Source organism: Odocoileus virginianus, unplaced genomic scaffold, assembly GCF_023699985.2.
Source record: "Odocoileus virginianus isolate 20LAN1187 ecotype Illinois unplaced genomic scaffold, Ovbor_1.2 Unplaced_Contig_40, whole genome shotgun sequence".
Taxonomy (NCBI): Eukaryota; Metazoa; Chordata; class Mammalia; order Artiodactyla; family Cervidae; genus Odocoileus; species Odocoileus virginianus.
The window spans coordinates 347,277-366,213 of NW_027224357.1; the positions used below are offsets into that span (position 1 = coordinate 347,277).

General features: G+C 41.0%; 1 pseudogene; it reads right to left on the minus strand.

The window, feature by feature from the left end:
• Positions 1 to 3,907: 3,907 nt before the first annotated feature.
• On the minus strand, positions 3,908 to 18,367 carry LOC110136530 (testis-specific Y-encoded protein 8-like; annotated as a pseudogene).
• Positions 18,368 to 18,937: the final 570 nt, after the last annotated feature.

Consider the following 18,937-nt stretch of genomic DNA (forward strand, 5'->3'; position numbering starts at 1 on the left):
TTGCTGAGCAGTCCAAGGCATACACAATGGCAGTCCCAAATGGAGAGGAGAGAGAGAATGGAGCAGAACAAGTGTTTCTAGAAAGCATGTCCCTCAGACTCTTCAAATATAGGAAAACATGTGAATCTACACATCAGTTTCTCCTTCAGTCACAATTCTCCCTTTCTGAAGTTCTCATGTTCTTTCAACAACACCTAATCTTCCCTGATGGCTTGGACAGTGAAGAATCTGCCTTTAATCAAGAAACTTGAGTTTGATCTCTAGTTCAGGAAGATCCCCTAGAGGAGAAAATGGCAACACATTCCAATATTATTACCTGGGAAATCCCATAGACTGAAGAACCTGGCAGGCTACAGTTGATGTGGTCACAAAGAGTCAAGCTAAAGCAGAATGACTAAAACTTAAACCTCTGGGTAAGATGTCTGACCCATAATTTGATATTCAATTCAGTTTGGTTCAGTTCACTCAGTCGTGTGACCCCATGAACCACAGCACGCCAGACCTCCCTGTCCATCACCAACTCCTGGAGTCCACCAAAATCCATGTTCGTTGAGTTGGTAATGCCACCCAAACATCTTATCCTCTGTTGCCCCCTTCTCCTCCTGCCCTCAATATTTCCCAACACCAGGGTCTTTTCCAATGAGTCAGCTCGTCGTATCAGGTGGCCGGAGTATTGGAGTTTCAACTTCAACATCAATCCTTCCAATGAACGAATTTGGTGTTCAGTATGATCTTAATGCTCAAAATTCTGCAAGCCAGATTCCAACAATACGTGAACCATGAAAATCCAGATGTTCAAGCTGGTTTTAGAAAAGGCAGAGGAATGTAAGATCAAATTGCCAACATTCACTGGATCATTAAAAAAGCATGAGAGTTCCAGACAAACTCTGCTTTATTTCTGCTTTATTTGACTATGCCATAACTTTGACTGTGTGGATCACAATAAACTGTGGAAAATCCTGAACGAGACCACCTGACCTGCCTCTTAAGAAATCTGTATGCAGGTCAAGAAGCAACAGTTAGAACTGGACATGAACAACAGACTGGTTCCAAATAGGGAAAAGAGTACATCAAGGCTATATATTGTTACCCTGCTTATTTAACTTATATTCAGAGTACATCATGAGAAATGTTGGGCTGGATGAAGCACTAACTGGAATCAAAATTACTGGGAGAAATATCAATAACCTCTGATATGCAGATAACACCCCCCTTATGGCAGAAAGTGAAGAAGAACTAAAGAGCCTCTTGATGAAAGTGAAAGAGGAAAGTGAAAATTTTGAGCTTAAAGCTCAACATTAAGAAATCTAAGATCATGGCATATGGTCCATCACTACATGGCAAATAGATGGGGAAACAGTGGAAACTGTGGCAGACTTTATTTTGGGGGCTCCAAAATCACTGCAGATGGTGACTGCAGCCATGAAATTAAAAGACACTTACTCCTTGGAAGAAAAGTTATGCTAGACTGCCGGAGCCTGCCGGCAAACGAACCGGTCACAGACGCAATCGCCGAAATACCTAAGAAATAAAGACTCGGAAAGATGGGGTTGAGAGGGACGGAGTCAGCTCTCGACTGAAACCGACAACTTTATTGAGGGGTAACATACATATATATGCTAACAGGACTCACTAAATTTAGATCAAGGACATGTATACGTGCAGAATCGCAGGCATTAGTCTTTGCTCAGGAATTTTATCTCAACTCTTTAAGACTAGCAGAGCAAGGGACTGGTGTCTTAGTATGATTACAATCAGTTAAAGATTACCTAAAGATTACCTAGACATAAACCATACACAGGAGCCTGACAATCTCATCAGGAAAATGGGTAAAAGGTCGCTACAGCAATTTCCTTGAGGGAGGTAAGAAAGGCCAACCTGAACTTTAACAAATCAGGGGTGGCGGGACAGAGAAGGACCTCTTGATCTCTCTCAGGGCCAAGAAGGAGCCTGAGCAGTCAGGCCCGCTCCCCGCACTAGACACCATATTAAAAATCAGAGACATTACTTTGCCAACAAAGGTCTGTCTAGTCAAGGCTGTGCTGGAAAACCAGTAGTCATGTATGGATGTGAGAGTTGGACTATAAAACTTTATAAGAATTGATGCTTTAAAAAAAAAAAAAGAATTGATGCTTTTGAACTGTGGTGTTGGAGAAGACTCTTGAGAATCTCTTGGACTGCAAGGAGATCCAACCAGTCCATCCTAAAGGAAATCAGTCCTGAATGTTCATTGGAAGGACTGATGTTGAAGCTGAAACTCCAATACTTTGGCCACCTGATGCGAAGAGCTGACTCATTTGAAAAGACCCTGATGCTGGGAAAGATTGAAGGTGGGAGGAGAAGGGGATGACAGAGGATGAGATGGTTGGATGGCATCACTGACTCAATGGACATGAGTTTGAGTAAACTCCAGGAGTTGGTAATGGACAGGGAGGTCTGGCATGCTGCGTTCCATGGGGTTGTAAAGAGTTGTTCATGACTGAACGACTGAACAGAACTGAACTTACTAATTGATCATACACCCCCTCTCACTGGACTACAGAAGGTCATTGACAAGAAACATTGTTTAACAAATTTCTCTTCATAGAAACACAAGCTCAAGTTCCTATCTGCTTGGCTGCTGCTTTATCTAAACTCATGAAGAATTGCTGCATGCATAATATCAGTTTAATAACCAATGCAAGAGTTAGGAAAGGGATAAGAATCAATTCCCTTCATTCCTGTACTAATATATATAGAACACTAAAAGTCAACCCCAAATTTTTCCTGACAGATGGAAAATTTCCTGATAGATACATTCTCCCAATTTGTTTGCCCTCTGTAGTCATAATTAATATTCTCATCTTAACCAGTGATATTATTCCTCCTTGGAGATTTCTGTAATGCATGAGTATTCTTGTTTCCAAATGTGTGTCACTGTTAACTATACCTGAAATAAAGCATTTCTTGTTGTTCACAAAGACAACGGAACTCATTAAAAAAAGGTCACAACTCCAGATTGGTAGAAGCATTCAATCCAAGAATGAAAAAGTGTCAAATTCACATGCAAATCAAAAAAGACACAAAAACTTAAAAAAATAATTAAGTGAATAAGACCAACAAAATTCATGCATATTGAACAGGTACATGAAAAGAATGAGATAGCTACAACAACAGAGCTGTGCATATAGGCACAGGCATGGATGCAACATCAAAGAGAGGAAGGCATAGACAGATCCACAGGAAGATAATCAATTCCTTTCAGAGAATGATAGTTTATGGGCAAACACAACATAGGCATGAAATCTTCATTATAAACAGGGGGAAGTATGAACATGCCCACAGACAAGGAAACAAATGAGGCTCAGAGTGATTGAGCCAGGATGTTTGTGAATCTAAGCAATCTGCCAAATCTCACATGCATTGATATCCAGTGGAAGAAAACCATTACCGAAGTCCAAATGTGCAGTCAAATCTACTAGCACCTACACTTTAGGGCCCAAGTAAAAGTTCTAATGATACTGGGATACAAATCATGCCAAATTTCCAGAGAATGGCAACCAAGTCAACCACCCACAATTACATTTTACTACCTGATCCATGAATATCTCTGCACGCTTCACTCTAGGACTGTTTAGAACTAAACCTACACTTTGTAGTGAAGCACTGGCAGGAGATATTAGGTGCTGGGGGATGCCATCTCAAACTTTTGTCTTTAAGTTCTTTGCAAGACCTTACTAAAAATTCTGAATGTACATAAATACTTTGGTGTGTCTAAAATGATCTCAATCTAACATCCCCAAAACCATGCACCGATATGCCATTTCACTCCCACTGCAGAGTTATTAGAGAATAGCTTGTGTTGTTGCTTTATATATATATTTTTATCACCCTGAGGGAGCCCCAAGGATTCTTTGAAGTTTACAGATTAAGAAACTGAGAAGACATGTTTCCATAGTGTTTCTGGGCTGGTTGTGAGGACAGTACCCAGAGACAGCCAAGTCTTGACTTCTGGAACTTCAGATGCTCCTCTGTAGAAGGGACAAAGGGGTGTAGACATTCAAATGCAAATGCTCACACTGAGCAGCAGATCTAATTCAGTGCACCTTGAATGCGACACCCATAAACCCATAAACTTTGGCATTCAACCCTTTGTCCTGGAAGAGGTACTGCTTTTGGGAGAAGCCTATTCCATGAAAGTAGGCTCCCAAAATAGGAGAGTGAGAACCCCATGTGGGACAGAAATATCACCCTCATGCATGCCCAGGTTGAAACCATTGTATCTGGGATGAGAGTAGAACACCATGGGACAAATGTTGAACTCTCCTGGTTTCATTTGTGATAGTCTGTCCATTTCCTGGTCCAGAGGTGGATGTGTTTCTGGGAAGTACTCATCTACTTGGCAAGGACCACTCTAGGCACTCACCAGTTCCTGAGAGAGCTCTGCACGTTCCTGGGAAGGCTCCAGATGTTCCCCTTGGCCCTTGGATCACAGAGTACTGACAAACCCCCAGTTAAATGACACTGCCCTTGAGGCTGAAAACAGTCTGTACCTAGCCATTGAGCAAGGAAGAGGGGCCCTCACGAGAGGGTTCATGAGAAAAATGTTGATAATTCTGGAACTGGGCCTGATAGAGGGTCATGGGGAAAGAGTTTAGGCCTTCCTGGAAATGGGGATATTAATCACTGAGCCATCGTGGGACCCAGAGCACATGGTTGGGTAGGCTGGCCCTTACCTGTTTAACATCCCCAATCTCCTCACTTCTGCCCCTGCACACTGTACCTTAGCTGAATTTCTGGAAAAAAAAAAAAAAAAAAGAGTTCACATAAGCTCAGACATATATAATGGGACCTCCTTTTGTTTGCTTGTTTGTTTTCTGACAATTTACTTTTTCCCCTGGTCACTTTTGCCAGAAACTAACGTTCTCACTTCCTTCCCACCCATCTCTCTCTCCATAGCCACAGCCCCTCCACATATATTATACCTCCATATCCTAAGCTAAGATGTTGCCTGGAATCCTAGCTCTGGGAAGCTAACTGTCTCAGCAAAAGACCACGTAATCATATATACAAGGAGGCTATCTGGTTCATAGGAAACTGAATGTTAAGGCTTTTTCTTTGTTCTATACTATTCAACTGTCTGATGACATCCAACAGAGAGGATACTTGGAGTACCACCATCCAACAAAGCTGAGCTCCATTTCCATTGCTGTTCCTTGTTCACCAGGTACTTTCCATGAACTTCCACATGGAAATGAACTTACACATGCCCTTGTAAAATTAATAGACCCACTGCAATGGTCCCTTTTCTTATTTCTTATTTCTCCTTCATCTCCAACCCCCACCCCACAGAAAGAACTGTGTCCTCTGTCACAATCCCAAAGTACGATTTAACCCCCCCTGTACAACTCTCCACGGACTGGTAATTGCCACACAGTAACCTGAGAAGCCAACATGGAGCTGAACAGGGACCTGAGTCCCTGCCCGAACAATACACAGATACACAATTGATGCTGTTTATTTATCTTTTGTTATTATTCCAGGTTTACTGGAGTCTCCCTTTCTATATGTCTCACCTCCAGACCACTCTTTGTTACTTTCCAGTGCATGAGAACTATGCTGACCATTGATTTTCATGTGGAACAACTTAGGTTTTCTTTTTTGTTTTTTGTGTGTTTTTGTTTGTTTGTTTGTTTTGTTTTTCCATTGATTTTTATTAGCTGGAGACTAATTACTTTACAATATTGTAGTGGGTTTTGCCATACATTGACATGAATCAGCCATGGATTTACATGTATTCCTCATCCCCATCCCCCCTCCTGCCTCCCTCCCCACTGCATCCCTCTGGGTCTTCCCAGTGCACCAGCCCGAAGCACTTATCTCATGCATCCAACCTGGGCTGGTGATCTGTTTCACCCTTGATAATATACATGTTTCAATATTGTTCTCTCAAAACATCCCACCCTCGCCTTCTCCCATAGAGTCCAAAAGTCTGTTCTATACATCTGTGTCTCTTTTCATTAGTATACTGTATTGGTCTTTATCTTTCTGGCTTATCTCACTCTGTATAATGGGCTCCAGTTTCATCCATCTCATTAGTATTGATTCAAATGAATTCTTTAAGGAAGCTGTGGTAGATATACACCATGGAATATTACTCAGCCATTAGGTTTTCTATTTTAAGTAAAGAGGGATATTTCTCAAAATCATGTTTCTCAAAATCAGGTGATTCCTTTGAACACAGAAACAGACATAAAAACCTATCCTCTCTGAACAACACTAAAAACTGCTTTAATTTTTCAAGTCAGTTACAGGGAGAGAGAGTCTGTGATCTCTTAAATTTCCTCTAAGCACATACTTAAGAAAAAACATTCACTGTAGCATAATTTACAATAGATGGGACACGGAAGCAACCTAGATGTCCATCAGCAGACAAATGGATACAGAAGTTGTGGTATATACACACAATGGTATCTTACTCAGCTATAAAAAGAAATGCATTTGAGTCAGTTCTAATGAGATGGATGAATATATAGGCTATTATACTGAGTGAGGTAAGTCAGAAAGAGAAAGAGAAACACTATATGCTAATGTATATATATGGAATTTAGAAAGATGGTACTGATGATCCTACATGCAGGGCAGTAGATAGAATATAGACGTGAAGAATAGACTTTTGGAATCAATGGGGGAAGGCAAGAGTGGGATGATTTGAGAGAATAGCACTGAAGCATATACATTACCATATGTAAAACAGATAACCAGTGTGAATTCAATGCATGAGGCAAGGCACCGAAAGTCAGTGCTCTGAGACAACCTAGGTGGGGAGGGAGGTGGGAGCAGGATTCAGGATGCAGGGGGACACTTTTATACCTATGGCTCACTCATGTTTGACAACATATGGCAGAAACCAACCACTATTATAAAGTACTTATCTTCCTACTAAAATCAATTAATTCACAAAACTACTATCTTACCATATGTAAAATAGATGCAAAATACCATATGTAAAATAGATCTTACCATATGTAAAATAGATGACCAGTGTAAGTTGGATGCTTGAGTTGAGGCATCAAAAGTTAGTATTTGTAACAACCTACATCTAGAGGAGGTGGGAGTGGGGTTCAGGATGGCAAGGGGTGGGGGACATGTGTATACCTATGGCTGATTCATACTGATGTATGGTAAAAACATCACAAGATTGTAAAGTAATTATCCTCCAATTAAAATAAATAAATTAACAGAAAGGATCTTCTTCATAATACCTCACAATGGCCCGTATTCTCAAAATTACTGTTATAGGTGAAAGAGATGCAAAATAGAAAAGCTAAGTGTGATAATAAAAAACGAAGCAGATGATGGACAGTGGGTTACAGTCTTGCACAAAGGAGACTTACAGACCTTTGTCATGAGAATAGCATACTATTTGGTATGATATGACTAAATATAAATTAGCATAACTAAATGCAACATAACTAAATATAAGCAACAGAGTTGGTGAGTCTTAAGAGTGTACAAACAAAAATACGTGCAACATTCTCTGCGTGCCTTAATATATTAGAAACCACCATCACCACATTTCATCAACATCACTTGCATGCCTTTCAATGAAAAACAAATCTTAGCTGTTTACCACTCTTTTCTTAGCTCAGAATAGGAAACATCTCACATAATTCACCTGATTCACTTGTTTAAGGAATACACTAGATATATATCTGAAAAGAAGCAGCTTTCCCCCAAATAAAGCAGTTCTATTCTGTGTGAGTCCCTCCCCCCCCTTTCCTGATTTCAATTAATAGAAACAAGTCTGATTTTTTTTTTAATAGTTTCTTTTTTCATTTATTTTTATTAGTTGGAGGCTAATTACTTTACAATATTGTAGTGGGTTTTGTCATACATTGACAAGAATCAGCCATGGAGGTACATGTGTTCCCCATCCCAATACCCACTCCGACCTCCCTCTCCATCTGATTCCTCTGGGTCTTACCAGTGCACCAGGCCCGATCACTTGTCTCATGCACCCAACCTGGGCTGGTGAACTGTTTCATCATAGATAATATACAAGTTTCGAGGCTGTTCTCTTGAAACATCCCCTCCTTAACCTTCTCCCACAGAGTCCAAAAGTCTGTTCTGTACATCTGTGTCTCTTTTTCTGTTTTGCATATAGGGTTATCATTACCATCTTTCCATATAAATATAAACACATATAAATTCATATAAATTCCATATAAACACATATAAATTCCATATATATGTGTTAGTATGCTGTAATGATATTTATCTTTCTGGCTTACTTCACTCTGTATAATGGGCTCCAACTTCATCCATCTCATGAGAACTGATTCAAATGAATTCTTTTAAAGTCTGAGTAATAATCCATGGTGTATATGTACCACAGCTTCCTTATCCATTCGTCTGCTGAAGGGCATCTAGATTGCTTCCATGTCCTGGTTATTATAAACAGTGCTGAGATGAATATTGGGGTGTACGTGTCCCTTTCAGATCTAGTTTCCTCGGTGTGTATGCCCAGAAGTGGGGTTGCTAGGTCATATGACAGTTCTATTTCCAGTTTTTTAAAGAAAACTCCACACTGTTCTCCATAGTGGCTGTACTAGTTTGCATTCCCACCAACAGTGGGAACTGATTGCTTGTAGACTTTTGGATAGCAGCCACCCTGACTGGCGTGTAATGGTACCTCATTGTGGGTTTAATTTGCATTTCTCTGATAATGAGTGATGTTGAGCATCTTTTCATGTGCTTTTTACCCATCTGTGTGACTTCTTTGGGGAAATGTCTGTTTAGTTCTTTGACCCATTTTCTGATTGGGTCATTTGTTTTTCAGGAATTGAGCTTCAGGAGTTGCTTATATATTTTTGAGATTAATCCTTTGTCTGTTGCTTTCTTTGCTATTATTTTCTCTGAATCTGAGGGCTGTATTTTCACCTTGCTTATAGTTTCCTTTGTTGTGCAAAAGCTTTTAAGTTTCATTAGGTCCCATTTGTTTATTTTTGCTTTTATTTCCAATATACTGGAAGGTCGGTCATAGAGGATCCTGCTGTGATACATGTTGCAGAGTGTTTTGCCTATGTTCTCCTCTAGGAGTTTTATAGTTTCTGGTCTTACATTTAGATCTTTAATCCATTTTGATTTTATTTGTGTGTATGGTGTTAGAAAGTGCTCTAGTTTCATTCTTTTACAAGTGGTTGACCAGTTTTCCCAGCACCATTTGTTAAAGAGGTTGTCTTTTTTTCATTGTATATCCTTGCCTCCATTGTTGAAGATAAGGTGACCATAGGTTCGTGGATTTATCTCTGGGCTTTCTATTCTGTTCCATTGATCTATATGTCTGTCTTTGTGCCAGTACCATACTGTCTTGATGACTGTGGCTTTGTAGTAGAGTCTGATGTCAGGCAGGTTGATTTCTCCAGTTCCATTCTTCTTTCTTAAGATTACATTGGCTATTTGAGGTTTTTTGTATTTCCATACAAATTGTGAAATTATTTGTTCTAGTTCTGTGGAAAACACCGTTGGTAGCTTGATGGGAATTACATTGAATCTATAGATTGTTTTGGGTAGTATAGCCATTTTGACAATATTGATTCTCCCTATCCATGAACACGGAATGTTTCTCCATCTGTTTGTGTCCTCTTTGATTTATTTCATCAGTGTTTTATAGTTTTATATGTATAGGTCTTTTGTTTCTTTAGGTAGATATACTCCTAAGTATTTTATTCTTTTTGTTGCAGTGGTGAATGGTATTGTTTCCTTAATTTCTCTTTCTGTTTTCTCATTGTTAGTGTATAGGAATGCGAGGGATTTCTGTGTGTTAATCTTATATCCTGCAACTTTACTATATTCGTTGATTAGCTCTAGTAATTTTCTGGTAGAGTCTTTAGGGTTTTCTGTGTAGAGGATCATGTCACTTGCAAACAGTGAGAGTTTCACTTCTTCTTTTACTATCTGGAATCCTTTTCCTTCTTTTTCTGCTCTGATTGCTGTGGAAAAAACTTCCAAAACTATGTTGAATGGTAGTGGTGAGAGTGGGCATCCTTGTATTGTTCCTGATTTCAGGGGAAATGTTTTCAAATTTTCACTATTGATGGTAATGCTTGCTGTGGGTTTGTCATATATAGCTTTTATTATGTTGAGGTATGTTCCTTCTATTCCTGCTTTCTGGAGAGTTTTAATCATAAATGGGTGTTGAATTTTGTCAAAGGCTTTCTCTGCATCTATTGAGATAATCATATGGTTTTTACCTTTCAATTTGTTAATGTAGTGTATTTACATTGATTGATTTGCAGATATTAAAGAATCCTTGCATTCCTGGGATAAAACCTATTTGGTCATGGTCTATGATTTTCTTAATATGTTGTGGGATTCTGTTTGATAGAATTTTGTGAAGGAGCTTTGCATCTATGTTGATCAGTGATATTGGCCTGTATTTTTCTTTATTTGTGCCATATTTGTATGGTTTTGGAATTAGGGTGATGGTGGCCTCATAGAATGAGTTTGGAAGTTTACCTTCTGCAATTTTCTGGAAGAGTTTGAGTAGATAGGTGTTAGCTTTTCTCTAAATTTTTGGTAGAATTCAGCTGTGAAGACGTCTTGTCCTGGGCTTTTGTTTGCTGTAAGATTTCTGATTACAGTTTTGATTTCCTTGCTTGTGATGGGTCTGCTAAAATCTCTTTCTTCCTGGTTCAGTTTTGGAAAGTTATACTTTTCTAAGAATTTGTCCATTTCTTCCAAGTTGTCCATTTGGTTGGCATAGAGCTGCTGGTAGTAGTCTCTTACGATCCTTTGTATTTCTGAGTTGTCAGTTGTGATCTCTCCATTTCCATTTCTAATTTTATTGATTTGGTTCTTCTCTGTTTGTTTCTTTATGAGTCTTGCTAATGGTTTGTCATTTTCTTTTTTATTTTTTCAAAAAACCAGCTTTTAGCTTTGTTTGTTTTAACTATGATCTCTTTAGTTTCTTTTGCATTTATTTGTGCCCTAATTTTTAAGATTTCTTTCCTTCTACTAACCATGTAGTTCTTCATTTCTTCCTTCTCTTGTGGCTTTAGGTGTAGAGTTCCGTTATTTATTTGATTTTATTCTTGTTTCTGAGGTAAGCCTGTAATGCTATGAACTTTCTCCTTAGCACTGCTTTTACAGTGTCCCACATGTTTTGGGTTGTTTTGTTTTCATTTTCATTCATTTCTATGCATATTTTGATTTATTTTTTTATTTCTTCTATGACTTGTTGGTTATTCAGGAGCGTGTAATTTAGCCTCCATATGTTTGAATATTTAACTTTTTTTTTTCTTGTAATTGAGATCAAGTCTTACCACACTGTGGTCAGAAAAGATGACTGGAATGATTTCAAATTTTTTGAATTTTCCAAGACTAGATTTATGGCCCAGGATGTGATCTATTCTGGAGAAGGTTCCGTGTGCACTTGAGAAAAAGGTGAAGTTGATTGTTTTGGGGTGAAATGTCCTATAGATGTTAATTAGATCTATCTAGTCCATTGTGTCATTTAAAGTTTGTGTTTCCTTGTTAGTTTTATGTTTAGTTGATCTATCCATAGTTGTGAGTGGGGTATTAAAGTCTCTCACTATTATTGTGTTACTATTGATTTCCTCTTTCATACTCATTAGTGTTTGCTTTACATATTGCAGTGCTCCTATGTTGGGTGCATATATATTTATAATTGTTATATTTTCTTCTTGGATTGATTCTTTGATCATTATGTAGTGTCCTTCTTTGTCTCTTTTCACATCCTTTATTTGAAAGCCTATTTTATCTGATATGAGTATTGTGATTCCTGCTTTCTTTTGTTCTCTGTTTGTGTGAAATATTTTTTTCCAGTCCTTCACTTTTAGTCTGTATGTATCTCTTGTTTTTAGGTGGGTATCTTGTAGACAGCATATATAAGGGTCTTGTTTTTGTATCCATTCAGCCAGTCTTTGTCTTTTGGTTGGGGCATTCAACCCATTTACATTTAAGGTTATTATTGATAGGTGTGGTCCCATTGCCATTTACTTTGTTGTTTTGGGTTCACGTTTCTAAAACCTTTCTGTGTTTCCTGTCTAGAGAAGATCCTTTAGCATTTGCTAAAGAGCTGGTTTAGTGGTGCTGAATTCTCTCAGCTTTTGCTTGTCTGTAAAGCTTTTGAATTCTCTTTCGTATCTGAATGAGATCCTTGCTGGGTACAGTAATGTAGGTTGTAGATTATTCTCTTTCATACTTTAAGTATGTCCTGTCATTCCCTTCTGGCCTGGAGGGTTTCTATTGATAGATCAGCTGTTACCCTTATGGGAATCCCTTTGTGTGTTATTTGTTGTTTCTCTCTTGCTGCTTTTAATATTTGTTCTTTGTGTTTAATCTTTATTAATTTGTCTAATATGTGTCTTGAGGTGTTTTGCCTTGGGTTTATCCTGTTTGGGACTCTCTGGGTTTCTTGGACTTGGTTGGCTATTTCTTTCCCCATTTTAGGGAAGTTTTCAGCTATTATCTCTTCGAGTATTTTCTCATTACCTTTCTTTTTGTCTTCTTCTTCTGGGACTCCTATGATTCGAATGTTGGGGTGTTTCACATTGTCCCAGAGGTCCCTGAGGTTGTCCTCATTTCTTTTGATTTTTTTTTTCTTTTTACCTCTCTGCTTCATTTATTTCCATCATTTTATCTTCTACCTCACTTATCCTATCTTCTGTCTCCATTATTTTACTCTTAATTCCCTCCAGAGTGTTTTTTACCTCATTTATTGCATTACTCATTTTTAATTGACTCTTTTTTATTTCTTCTAGGTCTTTATTAAACATATTCTCGCATCTTCTCAATCTTTATCTCCAGGCTATTTGTCTGTAACTCCATTTTGTTTTCAAGATTTTGTATCATTTTTATTATCATTATTCTCAATTCTTTTTCAGGTAGATTCCCTATCTCCTCTTCTTTTGTTTGGCTTGGTGGGCATTTCTCATGTTCCTTTACCTGTTGGGTATTTCTCTGCCTTGCATCTTGTTTAGATTGCTGTGTCTGGAGTGGGCTTTCTGTATTCTGGAGGTATACTAGTTCCTTTCTATTGTGGAGGTTTTACCCAGTGAGTACGGTTGGACGATTGGTTTGTAAAGATTTCCTAGTTAAGGAAGCTTCCGTTGGTGTTCTGGTGCATGGAACTGGATTTCTTCTCTCTGGAGTGCAGTGGAGTGCCCAGTAATGAGTTTTGAGATGGATCTCTGTGTTAGGTGTGACTTTGGGCAGCCTGTATGTTGACGTTCAGGGCTATGTTCCTGTGTTGCTGGAGAATTTGTGTGGTATGTCTTGCTTTGGAACTTACTGGCTCTTGGGTGGTGGTTGGTTTCAGTGTAGGTATGGAGGCTTTTGTATGATCTCTTATTACTTAATGTTCGGTGTAGTCAGGAGTTTTCTGGTGCTCTCAGATTTTGGGCTTAAGTCTCCTGCCTCTTTATTTCAGTTTTATTCTTCCAGTAGTCTCAAGACTTCTCCAACTATACACCACTGATAATAAAACTTCTAGATTAATGGTGAAAATATTATCCTCCATGAGGGACACCCAGAGAGGTTCACAGAGTTACATGAAGAAGAGAAGAGGGAGGAGGGAGATAGAGATGAGCAGGAGGAGAAAAAGTGTGACTCAAGAGGAGAGAGATCGATCTACACAGTTGTCTGTTCCCAGAGTGTTCTCCATAGCCCAGACACCCACAAAGATTCACAGAATTGTATTGGGAATAGAAGGGGAAAGGTGGAAATAGACGTGTTCTGAGGTAGAAAATGGAGAGTCAAAAGTGGGAGAGAGTAATCGACACATTCCCGAGTAAAAATGGGAACTTAATATTGGCTTCTTAAATGTCCAAAATTTATATCACATACTGAAAAACAAAGATTAGAAATCTAGAGTAGAGGTTAGGCTCTTAAAAATACAATATTAAAAACAGAAACATAAGCACAATAAATTTAGAAATATATACGAAATTCGGTTTAAAAATAGGGCTTCTTTTTTTTTTGCAAGGTTATTGTGAAATGAAAATGCAAATTAAGGAGTAGTAGAGGCATAATAGAGGACTTTAAAAGGAAACAAGAGAAAAAGAAAAATGAAAAAAAAAGAAAAAAATTCCTAATTAAAAAAAAATCATAAAAATCTATGAAAATGAACGTTAAGGAGTAATGAGGGAGTAATAGGGAATTTTCAAAGAAAATAAAGAAAAAATTGAAAAGAAAAAAATATTTTTTAATTTAAAAAAAAGTAAAAATATATCTAGGAATTTCTCTGGAGCTGTTGCGGTCAGTGTGGGTTCAGTTCAGTTTCAGATAGCTCCTCATTCCAGCTTACACTTCTCGATATCTATAGGCCCCTTCCGGTGTAGTCAGTGTTCTCTACAGGGATTTTAATCTGTTGCACCGGTCCCTTCTGAAGCAGTTCCCTTTGTTTATTTGGCTTCTGTTTGCCGGTCTCTTCAGTGCCTAATTTCTGCCCTGACACAGGCGGGCGGAGGTGGTCTCTTGTTCAGGTTGCTAGTTCTGTCACGCTGCGGGGAGGGAGGAGCACTGCTTTCCCCGTCTACACTGCTCAGGCTCCCGGCTGCTCTATATGGAGCGTGCCCTGTGCTGCGCGCGGTTCCAGCCCTCGGGTGTTCCACAAAAGCATGGACTCGACTGCACCTGTGTTTTATGCCTTCCCCGGCCCAAGCAGCTCAGGCAGCCAGGACCTTGACGGGTGCACTCTCCCTGGGTGTGGCACGCCTTCTCCCCTCCGCATCCCCAACCCCAGTCCCCGCCTGTGCTGGTCAGGTGTGTGCACCTGTGTCTAGCTGCGACCCTCCCAGCCGATGTCAGCCATCCAGAATCTCAGGAAGTCTTTGGTTAGAAACTGGAGGCCTGCTTGCAGTGTGGTAGGGGATGCTTGGGGCAGAGCCTGCCCCTTCCCCTTCCCCCCCTGCCTCTGCTGTGGCTGGGCCAGTCCGCAGCCATCTAGCTCCTCTGGACTTGCTCAGTCCCTTTGTTCTGCAAACGGCTGGAACTGTGTTTGGGCTGGTTAATTTTCTCTCTCTCTTTTGCTGTCCCACAGTTTAAGTTGGTAACTCACAAAAGCCTCCCTCTGATTGCCCTCAGGGCACTCAGGCCCGGTCCTTACCCTAAGCAATGCCGCCCGCTCCTCTCCGTTCCGCCCCCACTTGCTGGTGGCGGATGCAGGCGTCTGGGGTACTTTTCTTCTGGGAGTTGCTTTTGGGCTCATAATCTGTGGGCTTTATTTATTTTCCCCTCCCAGTTAGGTTGCCCTCCAAGATTCAAAAACTTCCCTCAGACCTGCCAGTGTGAGGTTTTCCTGGTGTTTGGAAACTTCCTCTATTAAGACTCCCTTCCCAGGATGTATCTCCGACCCTAGCTCTTTTCTCTCTTTTTATCTTTTATATTTTGTCCTACCTCCTTTTGAAGACAATGGGCTGCTTTTTTTTGGCACCTGATGTCCTCAGTTAACGATCAGAAGTTGTTTTGTGAAGTTTGCTCTCCATTAAATTGCTCTTTCGATGAATTTGTGGGGGAGAAAGTGGTCTCCCTGTCCTATTCTTCCACCATCTTGGCTCCTCCCCCTGTTTTTTTTTTTTTTTAACCTTCCTCACTTTACATAATTAAAATGATGGGAAACAGCCCAAGCAAGTCAACATCTGCCCAATGACATCTACTGCTTATAAGAAAGCAAGCATAGTGGCCAACAGCCATAAGCCCCCAAACGCTCAAAACAGAAACTTTTCCCCTGAAATGTGAATGATGGCTCTCAGACCACTCTGCAGAAGCACCACGTGTAAGACAGACACCACAGACACACAGAGTTCTGCCCTAGGAAGAACTCTCAAGGAGGGGAGGGAGAGATGAGGGGAGGGGGGAGGGAGGGAGGGAGGGGAGAAGGGGTGAGATGGGAGGGAGAGGGAGAGAAGAGGAGGGGAGGGGAATATGGGGAGGGGAGAAGGCGGAGAGGGAAGGGGAGAGGGAGGGAAACATCTCCAGTAAGACAGATATCCCCCTGAACTCACAGAGTTTCTGTCCCAGGAAGAGCTCTCCAGGTGGGGAAGAGGGTGGTAAGAGGGAAGAGAGGGAGAGAAGGGGGAAGGAGAGAGGGGGGAAGACGAGAAGTGAGGGAGAGAAGGGGGAGAGGGAGAAGGGAGGGAAGGGGGAGAAAGGAGAGAAATGGGAGAACTAATGGGAGGGGGAGAAGGGAGACGGGAAGGAGAGAGTGGGAGAAGGGAGAGGAATTTAAGAAGAGACTGAAGGTGGGGTTTTTGGCTTGGAATAACAATTCAGAGATGTGCAACTGAGACAGCTTTAAATCTGAGTGGCCTTGGAAACAGGCTGCTTCATCTACCTCAAGATTTCCTAGTTCAAATCTCTTTTTCAGTACAGTTTTCCATGGCAATGCTCTCATGTCACTCTGCATTTCATGGAGTCTTAATTTCTTTGCAAGTGAAATAAATGACTAAGGTTCCTGGAACCACTCATGTCAGTGCCCAGGTCCTGGTCTCCTCACCTGTCCTCCTCCCAGTTACCTCTTGAGCCTTTCTTCTCACATAGTACTGTAAAGGATTGCTCCTTAATGATGATCTGTTAGGAAAAGGAGCAAGATCAATATCATTCTTGCCAGACCCCAAACTTTTCCATGTGCCACCAAGAACTCAAACATCAATCATCAATGTTTCAGAGCCCCAGTGGGTCCCCACCTCAGCAATCCTGCTAGATCCTGCAAGTTGTTGTCAGAGAAGCAGTGGAAGATGTTAATGCTGCTGTTGTGCCTGTGGCTGTATGCCTCATGTTCAAATATCTGGTACCATTGAACTGAAGTGGAAAAAGATGTTCAGTAATCTGCAGTAAAAGGAGTTTTGGAGAAGAGCCTAAACACATTCCAAGTTAAACTTGCCCCTTTCTGCCCCTGCTCTGCAAATGAGATACTTCTTAACAATCACTTCCTTCTGGAAATATCTGTTATTCCAAAAGAAAGTGATCTTCCAGCAATCAGTGGGTTATCTGAATTCTTCCACCTGCCAGGACAAAGTGGAACAGACAGAAATTAAACCTCTTTACAGAAGAGCTGTCCTTTCCTGTTTTCAAGTGTAAATCATTTTCCCCTCACCTCCCCAGTCACCTCCCTTCACAATATCAGTGCCTGCAGCTTTACCTTCAAGTTGGTCATATAGTTAAGCATGTCTGCATCTAGGTCGCTCATCATGGCTGACATTTGGTGGTGGTTCACATACTGCTTTAAGCCAATGAGGCTCTAGATGCTTGAGGTGAAAGGGCTGGAACAGCAAAGCTGTCATAAATAGCAGCCCGGTATTGTCTAACTTCAACTTGTTATTAGTAACTAGTCACATCGCATCAATGCAGACTGTATGAAGGCCCAATAAGCCCCAAACCTGTGCATATTAATGCACTAACACAAGGGCATTCTATTCCTAACAGGTAGGCACTAAGATCTATCTCATCTTCCTAAAAATAGCTTATTTCCAGAAAACAAACACTCCTAGCTATAACTAGCATGAGCATTTAGAAATCCCAACCTCATCCCCAAATTCATTCAGTGTTTTGTAGACTTGTGTAGCTGACAACCATTTTCTCTGAAGAGTTCCTGGTGCTAATGAAAATTCTGATTCAGACCCCTGCAAGTAAAGCCAAAGTATCAATTTGTACTAATGAGACTAGCAAGGACATCACCCATAGTATCAGGAACATATTTGCAGGACTGTAGCCAATACCCATAATCCAACAAATCAGCTCTGTACCAAAACTTCCAGATCTGTTAAAATGCTTTTGTATTAGCCCAGAAAAAACAAATTTCACAAGCACTGCAGGAGGGATATAATTTTAACCCAGAAAACATGGCCTCCCAGATGATGCCACTTCTGTGTTCTAGATGGAGGGCCCACCTCTGACAGATCTTGTGTTTCAGTGGAGGGTAGGCCCATTGGACTTTCTTATTCACAGGATTCATATACACCTCCAGTGCTAACAGCACCTCCAGGAAGGGCCGGTCACTCAGGAATCAGAGCCTTGGATGTTCCTGGCCCTGCTTATCCAGCTTTTCTTCTTGCTCCTCTTAGGACATCTGCTCCTGCTCCTCGACCACCACCACCTCTACTTCCTCCATGATGTCTTCCACCAGCAGCTTGAACTCCTGCCCAATACCCATGCAACTTCTCTATCCTCCAGGACCCACCTTCCTCCCCTGCCTCCTTCCTGAAGAGGAGTCCTTCTCACCTGGCATGCCTCTTGGGGCCTGCATTGTTCCCACTGCCCCTACTGTGCTGGCAGGCCCCAGGGCCCCTGCCCCCTGAAAACCTCGGCTCACAACTAAGAAGATCCAGGGTCCCAGGTTGCTCCTGCCTTCCTCTGGCCTCATCTCACTCTCCACATTGCCCTGGCCATGAGCCCCAGCTATGAAGGGGTTGGACACAGAAGTACAGCAGGTGGCTCACAGGCTGCAGTTACTCTGCACCAACTACTGGTTACTTGTCTGTAGCAGGGAAGGTAAGACATGCAGGCACAGAGCCTTGTAACATCATGCATATCTAACAGATTGGTGGGAAGGGACTGACTTCTACAACCTGACCTCTAGACCCTGTCATTGAACCAATCAAATGGGCTCCAAAACCATTTCACAATGGGACACACCCCTAAGCTTCCAGTATTAGCTCAACACAAAGCATGTGACATGGAAGCTATTTGCATGACCAACAGTTCAAAAGTGCCTGACCCGCAACTAGGGAAGTCAAGCCATTTGCAAGGTGAAGGCAAAGAACCTGATGCTGTAAACCTCCTCAAGCTTGAAATTGCCTCTGGGGCAGCAGTCAACCTGGAGAAGGAAGTGTCAACCCCACTATAGTATTCTTGCCTAGAGAGTCCTATGGATGGAGGAGCCTGGTGGGCTGCTGTCTATAGGTCACACAGAGTATGACATGACTGAAGCAAC